Source organism: Seriola aureovittata, chromosome 9 (genome assembly GCF_021018895.1).
Source record: "Seriola aureovittata isolate HTS-2021-v1 ecotype China chromosome 9, ASM2101889v1, whole genome shotgun sequence".
Lineage (NCBI taxonomy): Eukaryota > Metazoa > Chordata > Actinopteri > Carangiformes > Carangidae > Seriola > Seriola aureovittata.
In genome coordinates this window covers 24,014,914-24,028,656 of record NC_079372.1, presented here as the reverse complement: position 1 = coordinate 24,028,656, position 13,743 = coordinate 24,014,914, and the positions used below count along the sequence as shown (strand labels likewise).

Here is a 13,743-nt window from a genome sequence, read left to right as displayed (position 1 = left end):
GTAAAGTAAATGTAAAGTATTTGTGTAAATAGAGGTCAGAGGTCAATTTTATTGAATCAGTTTTGCTTTAAAGGGACTATTTGTGCAGCACATGACTGTATCCCTGTATCCTTACACTCAATTCCATAAAAAAAAAAGACAGCCCATATTCCTTTACAAAGACTGAAAACATGCGTGTTGTTTAGTAAAAGAAGCGGCGACTCGTTTATTCCCGCTGCAATCACACATAGAATAATGAAGCCTCTCGTGCCTCTATAACTACTTTCTCTTTTGCTCTTATGAGTGACTTTGTTATTGCCCCACACTCCCTGTCTGCTCTTGTTCTCCAGCATTTACCTGTATGATATTCTGTATGTTGTGTGATGAGCTCCAGTGTGATTTCAGTGTGTGGTTTCACTCTTAACTCTGTCTGTAAAACCAAATTTCCCCCATGAACAATAAAAGGCAGAATGACTGAATGAATTAGACCGGGGAGTCTGAGTGAACTACAGCAGACTTCAGTGGCTCCCTGTGAAGTTGTTTCATTATAGTTTCTATGGCAATTCAGCACCAGGATGGAAAACAATTCACTGTAGACTCACTACTGAAATACTTTAATTCATCTGCTAATGACGGAGGGAGCGTTTATACTGTCAGCTGTGTGATAATGGGACATGGAGGATGGGAGAGAGAAGACATGAGAGAGAGCAGAGACGCAGAAAAGAGAAAGAGTGGTTGACAGCAGAAGAGAAGAGAAGACAGGAAGTTAGAGAGGAAAGAGATAAGAGAGAAGAAGAAAAGAAGAGATAACAAAAATAAAAATAATAAATATGATGAAAAAAGGATACAAAGGCAAATGAGAGTGAAGGAGATAGAAAATAAAAAGGAAGTAGAAAGAATTTGGACTTGAACCTATGATGTCTCGAATCCTGGACCTGCACCTGAGTCAAGTCATTTTTTAATCAATTTTACCTTCTTTTTTTTTTTTAAAAATAGCAATGTTGCTTTAAGTCCACGACTATTTACTGTTGTTCTTTAGTTTAAACCAACATGCAAATTATATCTTTTCATATCGATGTGTTTTAATACATCACTTATTTAAGTTTTTATTTCCTGTATGTATAAGTAAGGGGGTTGCTTGATGCTCGCTCAATAACATCGTTAACAAACCACAAATTGAGTTGTTTTTGTCTCGTTGTCAGTTGTCAGCAGGTGTTATTGATCGTTACTATGGAGATGCACATTGTCTCAGGGAGGGGGGTTGGGTTGGTGAACTGTTTCTGGCCTGAAATTAGTCAAATCACATGAGATTTTCATAAACAAATAAACATGGAAATGATCAGATTTTCTTTTCACTGCAGCTCCTCCAGTATAGAGAATAAAAACTGGTTTTTTTTATTTTATTTAAGTCAGTAGCTGTCGAGTTAATATATATCATCTTGTCTTTTACAATAAAATAGATCTGTTCTAAAAAAGAATGGAACAGAAAACAAAGTGTCAGTGTACATGTCAAAATTAGGTAAAATTTATTTTGATTTTCATGTAGTTCACAGTTTTGTCCACTGGGTGTCGCCTTATTCTGTGGTGAGTTGTACAAAAGTTGACTTTTTGGAGGAATTTTGTTGAACGCTTTATACCTGCCGAACACTTAATTGTAATAAAACTATTATTACCAGCTGATTTTTCATTTTCAATTTAACTAATCACAAATTAATCAGCAACAACTTTAATTTTTGTTTTAATCATTTTATCCAGTTTTTAACACAAGAGTTTTGTTTTCATCTTATTAAATGTGAACATTTGTTGCTTTTCTGTGTCTTGTGTCATATCTCTGGACTTTGTCAGAGAAAACAAGTTGTTCTGAAGGCGTCATCTTTTTATTTCTGGTGAGACACCGTTGACTGATGAAGGTGGTGATATTTGAGAAATAACTATCATAGCGGCAATCTTTGTTCTTGTTCCCCCTGCTGGCAGAGGTCCTTGTGCTGGCCCTGTGTTTGAGAGAAAAACAAACTAATTATTTGATAAACTGTTGGAATATGGCAGAGGTATTTTCTTACAATGTACTTCACATACTCACTTCAGTTACTACAGTAAGGTTGCTGATCGAAGACACCGGATCCTGTGTGTTAAAACGTACAAGTTAATGCTTCTCTGTTAAAAGCTGAGTTATATCTCATACTCTGGGACTTTAGTGGTCTGATATATAACAAGTGAATCCAGCCATCAGCTTCATGTAGTGGACTAAAAAACATAGTGATTCCCTCTGAAATGTAGAAAAGCACTAAGAACAGAACTATTGTAGGACAGACGAGGTTTTAGTGGCGCTGGATGCAGGTTGGAATAAAAACTGATGCAGCAGCGACCTCTAGTGACCTCTGTGTAAATTACATGCCCACTCGTCTCGGTGGAGAGGAAACTGTGATTCTCAGAGGTGGACAAAATCCACAGCTCCATTACTTGAGTCAAAGTATAGATCCTCCTGGTCAGATATTACTCCAATCCATTACTTGAGTTAAAGTACTGGATTACTTGATTTAAAGAGTACTGAAGTGTTGTGTTGTGTTTTTCATGTCAACACATTGTGTTGTTCCACATTTGACTGACTGTAGAACCTGTAAATAAAAAGCTTGTAGAATATGATACAAAGACTATAGAAATGGCCATAAGTAGTCATGTGACCAACCACAGCATAAAAACAACTAAAAAAACAAAATTCATCCCTCTGACTAAAAGCTGCTTCAAAGTAACAAGCTCTTATTAGAAATATAATCGTGTTAAAAGTACAGTATTTGTCTTTTAAGTATAGTGGAGCAAAAGTAAGTAAGTAAAGTACAGATATATACTTATGTACAGTACTTAATGTACTTTGTTACTGTCCACCCCTGGTGCCCATTACACATCACAGCCATTTCTGGGGTTTTATTGTTATAGATGTAACTTCACAGTTAATGAAACCATAATTGATCATTAATAATCATCACAACCTGAGTCTCTAATAGAAACACATTTCCCTGAAAAAGAGAAACGAACACATTAATGCCAAAGAGGTTTTGATTCTTACCGAGTGTTCTCCTGTTGGGTCAATGAAGTCTTCAACAACATCCAAACATTTTTCCCACTCTCCTTGAGTAATGTAGTCATTAACTCTCTTAGATAAAATGCTTTTCTGTCTTTCTTTCATAGTCTGTGACACGATGTCTTCCCCGACCTCCAGGATCAGCTCGTGCACCAGGACTTCTCTCTTGCAACATTGCAGAAAGCAGTAATCAGCACAGACTGTCCAGGTCGACAGCAAAACGGCGCCCACTAAAGTGATGCCGAAGAGTAAGGAGATGCCATACATCTGAAAAACAGGCATTAAAGATGAGGTTATCACTGCAGTGAGGTGAGATCATGTTACATTTACTGCCTCTGGATATTTTCTCAGTCTCCCATTCTCTTATCCTACAGAGAGCTGAGGTCATGATGTCACCTCCTTTTTACAGAGCCCAGAAGGTCTGTCTTTAATTCAGCTCTCTGATGCAAGGTAACAATAAATACACTGAGATGGTTTTTGGTAGTTAAAACCAACTTCAAATAAAACACTGGGAAAGTGTAAAAAACGGGACCTTTAATACTGAACAAATCCTCAAACGAAAGTCCGGAGTGGATTTTAGACTACCTGATTTTAGACTACCTGCATGTAAAGCAGATAGTTTGGTTTTATTCCAGAAGCCAATAGAGTTGTGAACATCTACAGTAAAGGAAATAGCCAGCTGGACTTAATAAATGCACTTTTGACTTAAGCTTTTTAAGATAATATGTGGTGTTAGACATTGTTGGTCAGCTATGGTCTTGTCACTGTTACAAATATAAAGTGTTCTGAATTGAATTGAATTGAATGAACGAGATACTGTATTAAAACCCGTGCATCCCTACATGATGATATAAATTAAGTTATCTAAGAACCTCAGTGTACGATTTTTAAGGATGCATAAAATCATGAAGGATTTTAACTTGTAATAGTGAGAGCTGTAGTAGTGCAGAAAAAGGTGTAGATTTGTCTTAGTGTATAGACCATAAATCCCGGGAACACACAAATACAAATGAAGGAAATGCAGATTATGCGACAGAAGCTAGTGGAAGGTCCTAAACAGGAAGTGACTCATGACTTTGGCTCTTTAAATCATTGGGGTAAGTGCAGCAGAAAATCATCTGACCTCTAAAGTAGGAAAAACTCTTACCCTTGAATTTGTTTTCATCTCGGCGATGGTCACGACAGGGTTTACTCCAGGTGTGATATCAGCCTTGGCTTTGCATTGTAAATCTGCCACCACTTTTGGATTGTGATTGCAACAGCAGACGTACCACTCTGCATCGATTAGCACAGAGGCAGCCCACAGCAGACCCACACATACAGCCTTGACAGTGCGACGGAACAAAACGCAGCCAAAATGACACGAGCCTTTCGACGTTGTGTACCTCCATGCTCTCTGAAAGGGCAAGTCCGTCGAGAGCATTAAGATGGTTATTATAATACACGGCAGTGCCATGTATACACGGCAGTATTCACTTTGTGGTTGACAGGAGCACGGAAATTCATTCTCAAATACGTGATAAGAAAAAACCAGAACGCTAAGGAGGATGGCGTTGGCGTTGTCTTTGACCTGACTGATGAGCTTCTGCAGTGGCAGGACCAGGGCCTGCATCTTTGGAGGAAAGGTTTCATCTGCTGCGTCCTGCAGCCAACAGCCTCTGAAATATGTATCAACACGAAACCACGCTCTCCTCTTTTTTTTTTTATTATGAAAGTGGCTGGGAAGTACATTAAGCAAATGGACGTACATTAAGCAAAATGCAATGCAACTGATGCGGCTGTGTGGTTAGAGTGATTCTGAATCAGATATCAGGTATCAAAATGCAGCTATTTGAAATAAATGTAGTAAGCAAGCCTCAAAGACTCAAAGAGTCATGGGAGTAAAACCAGAGGTTTGAATGTTAATCTGAGCTTTATCACACAGACAGTTTCAGTCAAACAGAAAGAGATGAAGCACAAACTGCTGAACCGACATATGTTGGTAACTTTTTAAAGTAAAATCACAACCATCTTGGAAAAGAAGACAGTAATGAGTCAATAAGAAGGGGTCTGAACATAGAGATAAAACAGGAAAGGCCTGAGATCCTCCACACTGCCTGCATTCTCAGTATTAACCTCTCCTGGTTAAATTAAGACTAGAACCATGTCAGAAAATATCTGTGACCAAAAAGTCAAAAGGTACAAAAAACTGAGGGAGAGAAATCAACTAAAACTCCCAAGATGTATTTCAGCAAGAAACATCCAATCACTAAATTTAGAATGAGAAAAGAATAGAATAGATAGAATAGAATGGTTAGCTGAAGCTAAAGATTACACTGCAGACAAAGCTGAAAACACAAACTGCCTCTTTTTCGATCATTGAATTCCAAATGAATTTTATAATAATGCATTAACCATGGCAACATAGCATTTCGAATTCACCACAACTCTGACTGTTTTTTTCTCAATAGCAAAATTGGCCAAGGCTCGTGGGTATAGTAGTATTTAGAGCCACACCCCTTGCCTGACATCACCAGACAGTCTGGAAACACTCAGTGGTTACAGACCAAAATGATTCTGGACACATTTGGATACACCTACAACCAATCGCAGGAACAAAATGTGTGATGAAGCACAGAGTGAGGTCAACTTCCATTAAGTTTATTTATTCAGCAACAAGACATAAAGGCAGGGCGGTAAAACAAGAAGATGATTCAATGAGTAGAAGAGAAAACTTAAAAGTTTGCAAACAGTAAGATAATGTGACTCTTAATCTTAATGCCTGCTCTTCTGACGTTACACCCTACAATCACAGATTAAAGCTCATTTTATTTTTTGGTGAAACACTGTTGACTGATGAAGGTGGTGATAAATCAAAATGTAATACTCATATTGTCAATCACTTTCTTCTTGGTTTCACTGTTGTCCTTTTTTAACAGACCTGTATATGGGGAAAACACACACAAACTATTATTATTGCCAAAATGTCAGGTGGAAGCAGTGCTCAGATTCACAAACTAAGTAAAAGCTGTCATGTAAAAACACTCCATTACAAGCAAAAGTCCTTCATTCAGAATTATTACCATGCAAAAATAACTACATTGTAGTAGTAAGAACTCATCTAGAAATCATACTATACATTTTACATGTTAATATAGCTAATGTTTCAAAGGAAAAAAAAAAAAATTGAGTCGTCTCATATTTTGGGGATTTTTAGGGTTTGATATTTAGTTGATGTCAAGTGAATCTTTGAAGTAACCACCAATTCCAGCCATCAAGTAAACATAGTGGAGAGAACATAGCAGTACTTCTCTCAGAAATCTGGTGAAAGAAAAGTAAAAAGTTTCTAAAACAAAAACTGAATGAATTCAGACAATACAACTGTGAACTGCTGCAGCAGCAACCTCTAGTGACCTCTGTGTAGATTACATATCTGCCAGTCAGAGAGGAACTGTGCGATTCTGCACAGCTAACAGTGTCCACTAATTGTCACAGTCTATGTTCAGGTAATTCAAACGTAATTTCTGAGGTTTCCATGTCATTGATGTAACTTCAGTCTGCTGTCCTGATGTGGATCTGGAGTTAATCCAAATGTCCCCTCTCTGCTTATGCTGTTGTCAAATGTTATTCTGCTTGACTTTTAAAAAGGGCCATAACTCAGAGGGAAATTCGTCCTTTAAATGAAGGGGACATGCTGACAGACTACTGTAACTGTGCAAGGCAGCAGCAATTTCAGAAAATGATTTGTAGAGGGTGAATTTTCAAATGATTTTCCTGTTAATTGCCATTGATTACTTTGTGAATTATTTTCCAATAAATTGTTTCATCTATAGAACGTGAGCAGAGAGAAATATATGTTATGTCAATACAATATATACATTTTTTCTTCAAATGTCTTTTGTCTAATCATTTATATCCACTTTACTGTGATATAAAACAAATGAGACACTGAAGAAACTGCAAATATAGTTTTAACGACAAACAAATAATGCTAACTATCAAATTTTGATGATTAATTTTACATTGATTTACTAATCAATTATTTGGCTGTTAAAGCACTAGTGATTACATACAAACTTTTGTTACCTCTATGTTGCGTCTCCTCTCTCTCTTAGGTCATCTGTTGTTCCAGGATGAACCTGTGAATCTGCAACATTCTCTGGTGCTGCTGCCTCAGGAACTGCAAGAATGTCCTCCTGTGTAACTTCGTTAATGTCTTTGATCAGCTCGTCAGCAATATCAAAACACTTTTCCCACTGCCTTTGTCTCACATAGTCTTGGAGCTTTGTAGTCACCATCTCTTCTGCTTTTTCTCTCAGCACATTTGTGACTATGTTTTCCTCTGCTTCCAAAATGAGCTCGTCAAATAAACCTTGTTTTGTGCAACATTCTGCACAATTGCAAAAACTTGCACAGTCATTATTTGTAGATGAATGCTGGCAGTGGCATGTCCATGCTATTGACAACACAAAGGTGGCAGTGCCAGTGATCAGAAAGACTGCAAGCATCCCATACCCCTGAAAAAGAAGAACAAAGGTACATGCAGTATTATCACATTTTCTATACATGGCAACAGTTTTCCACAAGTCAATGCCCAGACTGATTTCGTGGGGTATATACAGATGGCAATGACATCTAATAACACTTACCAGTGAGAGGTTTTTCAAGTCAGCGATGATTGCTTGTTCCTCAACTGTTATGTTACTCTTGTCTTTGCATGCTAACTGTGACTGTTGTTTAGAGTGGTCATTCTTACAGCAAACATACCAGTCTCCATCGATTAACACTGCTGCAACCCAGAGCACACCTACCAAAGCTGCTTTTACAACATGTAGACCTAAAGTCCATCCAAATGTTTTGCATTTGTCTTTACATGTGCATGAACAGCTACATGGATCTCTGTTCGTCTTTGTGCATGAACAGGTACATGCATATCTCCAGGCTCTGTAAAATGACTTCTCTGTCCAGAGTATTAAGACAGCTATGATAATAACTGGCACACCCATGTATACATTGCAGTCCAAAGTTTGTGGTTTGCAAGAGCAGAAAAAGTCCCTCTCAAACAAAATGTGATAGGAAAAAATAAGAATTACGGCAACATAGATGTTAGCGGTTGGAGAAATTGTCTTATAAAGCTGTGTCACTGCTTTTTTAAGGCTTTCCATCTTATGTCTGTTCAGACCTAAAGCCTTCTCACTGAATATATAACAACAGGAATACATGTTTGTGTTATCACTCACTCATATTTGAATTGTGACAGCCCACCTTCCTGGCTTCCTGTACTGCCCCGTCCTATATCCCTCCGGCAGGAGCCTGGGTGGGCCATCAGAGCAACTGGCTGCACCTAAAAGGTAGGAGTGGCCAAGGGTACACAAGACCTGCCCCCCAGTCAGCAGTTGATTGTTTCCTCTTCGTTGGTAAGTACAGTTACTACGTACTAAAATAAAATGAATGATAATAGAAGATACAAAGCACTAATGTTAAAGGGATTTCCACACACAATAGTCTTTGTGATAATTTATGATATTTTCCAAGCCTAGACACCTAGAGTCTTGTCCACACCCAAGATTAGCCTAGAAATGTCATGCATAAGAAATGGTTTCAAGATTTTCTGAGAAGGATCCAGACACATTTAATGGTGTTTGAAAGGTTAGTTAACACTAGAGAGTGGTCTGACTCTGAACAGACATTTGTTGCAATGTGTCTTGACTGGGAAAGCCCAGGAAGACTTTTCAACTTGACTGTCAGCGAGATTGAAAAGTGAAAACTACAGTTTTATAGTCTTACAAACTAGAGCCTGAGCGTTCCCAAACAAAGATTTATAAACTCTTGCATAGCATATAAACATAGCATATACCAGCCAGTAACAATTTGCTCTGCTCATTACAATAGTAGGTTTGGCTGCAATAATGAATATTATGAAGACTATGCTCCAATTATCGCATTTCTCAGCCTCCCAAGGAAAGTCTGCTCCAGGATGCTAGAAAGGAGGCTCTGACCGACTGTTGAACCTCAGATCCAGGAAGAGCAATGTGGATTCCGTCCTAGTTGTGGAATAGTGGACCAGCTCTTTACCTTTGTGGGAGTATCAGGTACTGGGCCTGTTACAAGCCATTCTGACCTTGTATAACCAAAGTAAGAGCTGCATCCTCATTCGCGGCACAAAGTCAAACACCTTTTCAGTGAGTGTTGGGTTGTGCCAAGCAGGGCCTAGGTATAGACAGTGCAGACAGTGCACCTGCACTGCGGCCTGTCATTACTAACTTACGCTACTGCTGCCAAGGTTGTCCCTTGTTTCTGATTCTGTTTGTAATATTCAGGATACGATCTCAAAGCACAGCCGAGATGAGGAGTGTGTCTAAGTTTTGGAGCTTCAAAATTGCTTCTTTATGAGCAAATGGTCTTTAATAAACATTAAAAAGCCCCAAAAATACAGAAAATCTCATGTAAAATTAAAGCTATAAACTGTATTTTAATTACGGAAAATTACTGTATGAGATAGTTATTTTTCGTTATTTTCCAGTATTTTTCTGGCGCCCCAGCTGCTGGAATATTACCGTTTTTTAAAGGTTTTTTTTTTTTTTTTCAGTGTACTTTGCTTAGCCTGCCGCTATTGCGACCCACCGGTACCTGTCTGCACTGGTGCTAGGTAGGTTTGATTTTGTTTAGAGATAAAGCACTAAACCATATGCAGCTTGTTTTCACCATGTTTTCATACACGCTGGTATTGTGTTTTTTAGCCCAAGCGATGTGAGGTGCGTGAGCTGCTCCTCGGCAGCTGCCACATGAGCACCAATAAAACGAAACAAATATGTCAACATGCCGAGGAGCAGCTCACGCACCTCACATCGCTTGGGCTAAAAAACACAATACCAAGCTGCAGTAGCATATGGTTTAGTGCTTTATCTCTAAACAAAATCAAACCTACCTAGCACCAGTGCAGACAGGTACCGGTGGGTCGCGATAGCGGCAGGCTATAGCCTATAGGATAGCGGATGTCCCAGCTCCTCACCCTATCTCTAAGGCTGCGCCCAGACCCTGCAGAGGAAACTAATTTCAGCCGCTTGTATCTATTTCTTCCAGTAACTACCCAGAGCTCATGACCATAAGTGACAGTTTGAACAAAGATCGACTTGAAAATCGAGAGCTTTGCCTTCTGGCTCAGCTCCCTCTTCACCACAAGTCTGGTACAACCTCCACATTACCTCTGCACCGATCCGTCTATCAACCTCCCGCTCCATCTTACCCTCACTCGTGAACAAGACCCAGAGACACTTGAACTCCTTCGGGCAACAACTCTCTCCCAACCCAGAGTGTGTTATCTCAGCTTTTGTCATGGACTGCACCAAAAATTGTCCATCAGGACTTTCACTGCAGACCTAGTTGGATAGAGAATCCCTAGATTAGATTAAAGTTATCAATATATTTGATGATTGTATTCTATACCTGTACATGCTCCCGTTACAGCACATTATTCGCAAGTGTGACTGTGTCTTATCACTGCTGTGCTAATGATGTCCAGCAGTACCTATTTAAGAAACCTGGTGAACTTGTAGAAATGGCCATTTTACAGTATTGTCCTAATGACAGCTGTTTTGTCTCATCTCATATTGATTACTGTAAAGCTCTGTTTTCTTGTTTAAGTCTAGAAGCTTGTCTACAATTCGTTAAAAAGTCAGCTGTATTATCACTAACAAACACTCCAGCTTATGAATCACGGACCCGCCTGGGAGGTCAGGTCAGCCAACTCTGTTTCCCAGAAATGACATACAACTACATTGAAAGAGCAAACATTTTGAAGGAAACGTAATCACTGGCTGGATCTTTGAATGAATGAATGAAGCACACATTTAGTAATGACATCAGATTCACAACAAGCTGGTTGGGGTGGATAGGAGACATACAAAGGACACAACTGTGACAACAGGTACCAGGTTCACATCCAGAGTCCAGTCTGTGGTTTAGATTAGCTCTTTTAACAGCTCTTTGGTTAAAGTTTGTGAGAGATGGTGGTTTAGGTTAAATGTAGTGACTAATGTTACTTTTTCTGTATTAAACCAGACCAGGATATTTCCCTAACCTTAACCAAGTACAGCAAGAGCCTAAATAGAACCATAAATCAGTTCAGGAATGCTGTAGATCAGATATTTGGGGGGAGAGAGAGAGAGAAAGGACAACAACCTTTATCTCACATGACAAACGCTGCACATGGTAAAATCTTGGAGAAAGGAAAGCACCAAAAACACTGATGCTGATAATATCTTCGTGGTCACAACAACCTCCATCTTTCAATCAGCAACATGACTTGAATGCCTAATTAGAGTAATTCAGATATGAATAATCTGATGTGACCAGTTTTGACAAATTCACACTTCACAGGAGCTATCTTAAAATTCAGTTCACACAGATTGAAATGAACTAGTTCACATTAATTTCCACATTTAAGTTTTTTTTTTAATGAGCTGCTCTGAGGTATTGTTTTTCAGTAGAACCTCCTCCTACCCATTGATCCCCAGCACCCAATTATTGCCACATTACTATAAACTACTATAGAATCACAGAGATGAAAGCCAAGAAAAACAAACGTCAGTATGTGACTTGGGCGGAAGAGCTATGCGGCTGTTGGCTCATGGCCTTACCCTTTCTTAAAGTTATAGATCAGGGTTGTATGAAATGGGGTTGGACAAGGTATTTATCCAAAGTCAGTGTATGAACAATAGCAGATTTGACTTGGTGCGATCCCACTTCGGAAATAACAGGTAGGAGTACTGGTACAGAAGCAGAGCGATGTGCTGCTGTGGACGGGGACAGCAGAAAAATAGGATTTTAGCCTCCTAAAATTGCTCAACGAAAATAATATCAGTTTAAATGTACGCTATATTTACAATATTTGAGCTTTAACAGGCTGTTTGAGGACTCTTCTGGCAGGATTATAAAACTCTTAGCCCTGAACTCTTTTTAGGCTCAGGAACTGAATTTTCTGATATATTAAACATGAGCCACTATACCCACACTCAATAACTGAGGTTATATATGAAAAAGAGACAAAAATAGCTTTAACTTGTAAATATAGGCTATGCCCTGTCTGTGGGCACATAGTAAAAAGTAGTAACATGTAACACATTGCAGGTCTCAGGTCAATGTTCCTGCAGCCATGTCTCAGTGAAACACATAATGCTGCATGCAATCCCAATATTCATATTGCTTCTTGATATTGGGTCTTGGTTCATCTCACCAAGCTTGTTCAGTTTATTCTTCAGGGACTTCAATGAGAGAGGGAAGAAAGGTTTGTATTTCCTCTTTGCCCTCTGTTTGGCTCCTGCCCTGCATCCGCTGCACCTCCTCTTGAGCTTGTCTTGGTTTGGGGCTTTGCTCTGTCTAATAGTTTCATTTGTGGATCAGCTATTCGTGGAGTTAAACGGTACTCTGGCTCTCGTTGTCAGGGTTTCCCCAAGAAGAGGAAAAAGCAGGGAAAGCAGGACCAGTTTATTAATCCACTAACATTTTTCTCTTGTTTACAGTATAAAGCATCTCAGAGCAAAATAATTCAGCTCACGAGTCATAATTAATTAAAATTAATTCTTGTAATTAAGAAAAGGTACAGTGTGGTGAAACTCCAGAGAAGATGATACAAGGTCGGCCCCACTGTCCACACAACATGGAAAAACTGAAATCATGAATCATGTGATATTTCCTAATAATTACATCATAAATCAATAACTATATCAATAATAAGTGCAATGTTAGTTCATTTGTCTGAGCTGTGAAATATACGTTTTTCTGGCGAGACTGAAAGAGAAACACTGAATAAGAAAACATAGAAATGACAAATTAAGCTCTAAACCTCTAATTTTTAGATTGAACCCTGACATTATGTTTAACATGTATGTCATACACACATACTATATCACTAACTTATGAAAAAAAAAAAAAACCCTGATACTGTCATTGTCAATATAAGGTGAAACATCTAATGAAAACATTTCTTTGTGCATACTTTGATAATTAATTCATTAATATTGTACATTGTAGTATATATTATGTTCGATACAAAGAAGGACAGGAAGGCTTAATCATGATCAGGTGAATCATAATAATCATAATAATCATAATCGTAATAACTTAGCTTTTGCTAAGTTTATACAGCACAATTATGTGATTTTAAGAGAAAATTAAGGTTTAAAATCAGTATAAGACTGATTTTTAACCTTAATTCTGTCCTTTTTTTAAAGCAGTGACACTGAATGTTAATCAAAGTTTAAGAATCGGTTGACAAAACAAAGAAAAAGTTCAAATGTTACTTCTGTTCACTACAAAGCAAAAGCTGAATGTATTATATCAAATTCTGTTGTTCTTGGTGGGTACTTGCGGAGGTTTCTGCATGGGTTGCTCTCTGTGGAAAATGAAAGAATTAAAAAAAAAAAGAAGAAAAAGTCATATCTTACACTTGAATGAAAATATCACTTTCATTACATTGCATGTAAAAGTTACATGTGTGAAGATCCAAGGTAAAGGTTAGGGGAGAAGAGACTGATCACTGAAGACTGTGATCTCCACTATAAGTCAAAATGCTTTTAACTACAGTTTTTCACATTTTTCACTTTAATAGTGAACAGAAAGGCGATGTTGGAGAGAATCAATGAAAATGTCACAGGGGTAATGAATGTTTTTTCCACACTTGCATGTAAGAATCAATATGGTGAATC

General features: G+C 38.3%; 2 long non-coding RNA genes across 2 annotated transcripts; both read right to left on the bottom strand.

The window, feature by feature from the left end:
• Positions 1-1,888: 1,888 nt before the first annotated feature.
• LOC130174340 (uncharacterized) lies at positions 1,889-3,218 on the bottom strand. The gene is made up of 3 exons (XR_008828583.1): positions 3,044-3,218; positions 2,060-2,101; positions 1,889-1,970 (listed from the first exon to the last, which is right to left on the bottom strand). It is a non-coding gene; the product is annotated as an uncharacterized LOC130174340 (long non-coding RNA).
• Positions 3,219-5,345: 2,127 nt separating this feature from the next.
• Positions 5,346-7,968, bottom strand: LOC130175216 (uncharacterized). Its single transcript, XR_008828712.1, has 3 exons — positions 7,687-7,968; positions 7,124-7,554; positions 5,346-5,978 (listed from the first exon to the last, which is right to left on the bottom strand). It is a non-coding gene; the product is annotated as an uncharacterized LOC130175216 (long non-coding RNA).
• Between the last annotated feature and the right edge of the window lie 5,775 nt (positions 7,969-13,743).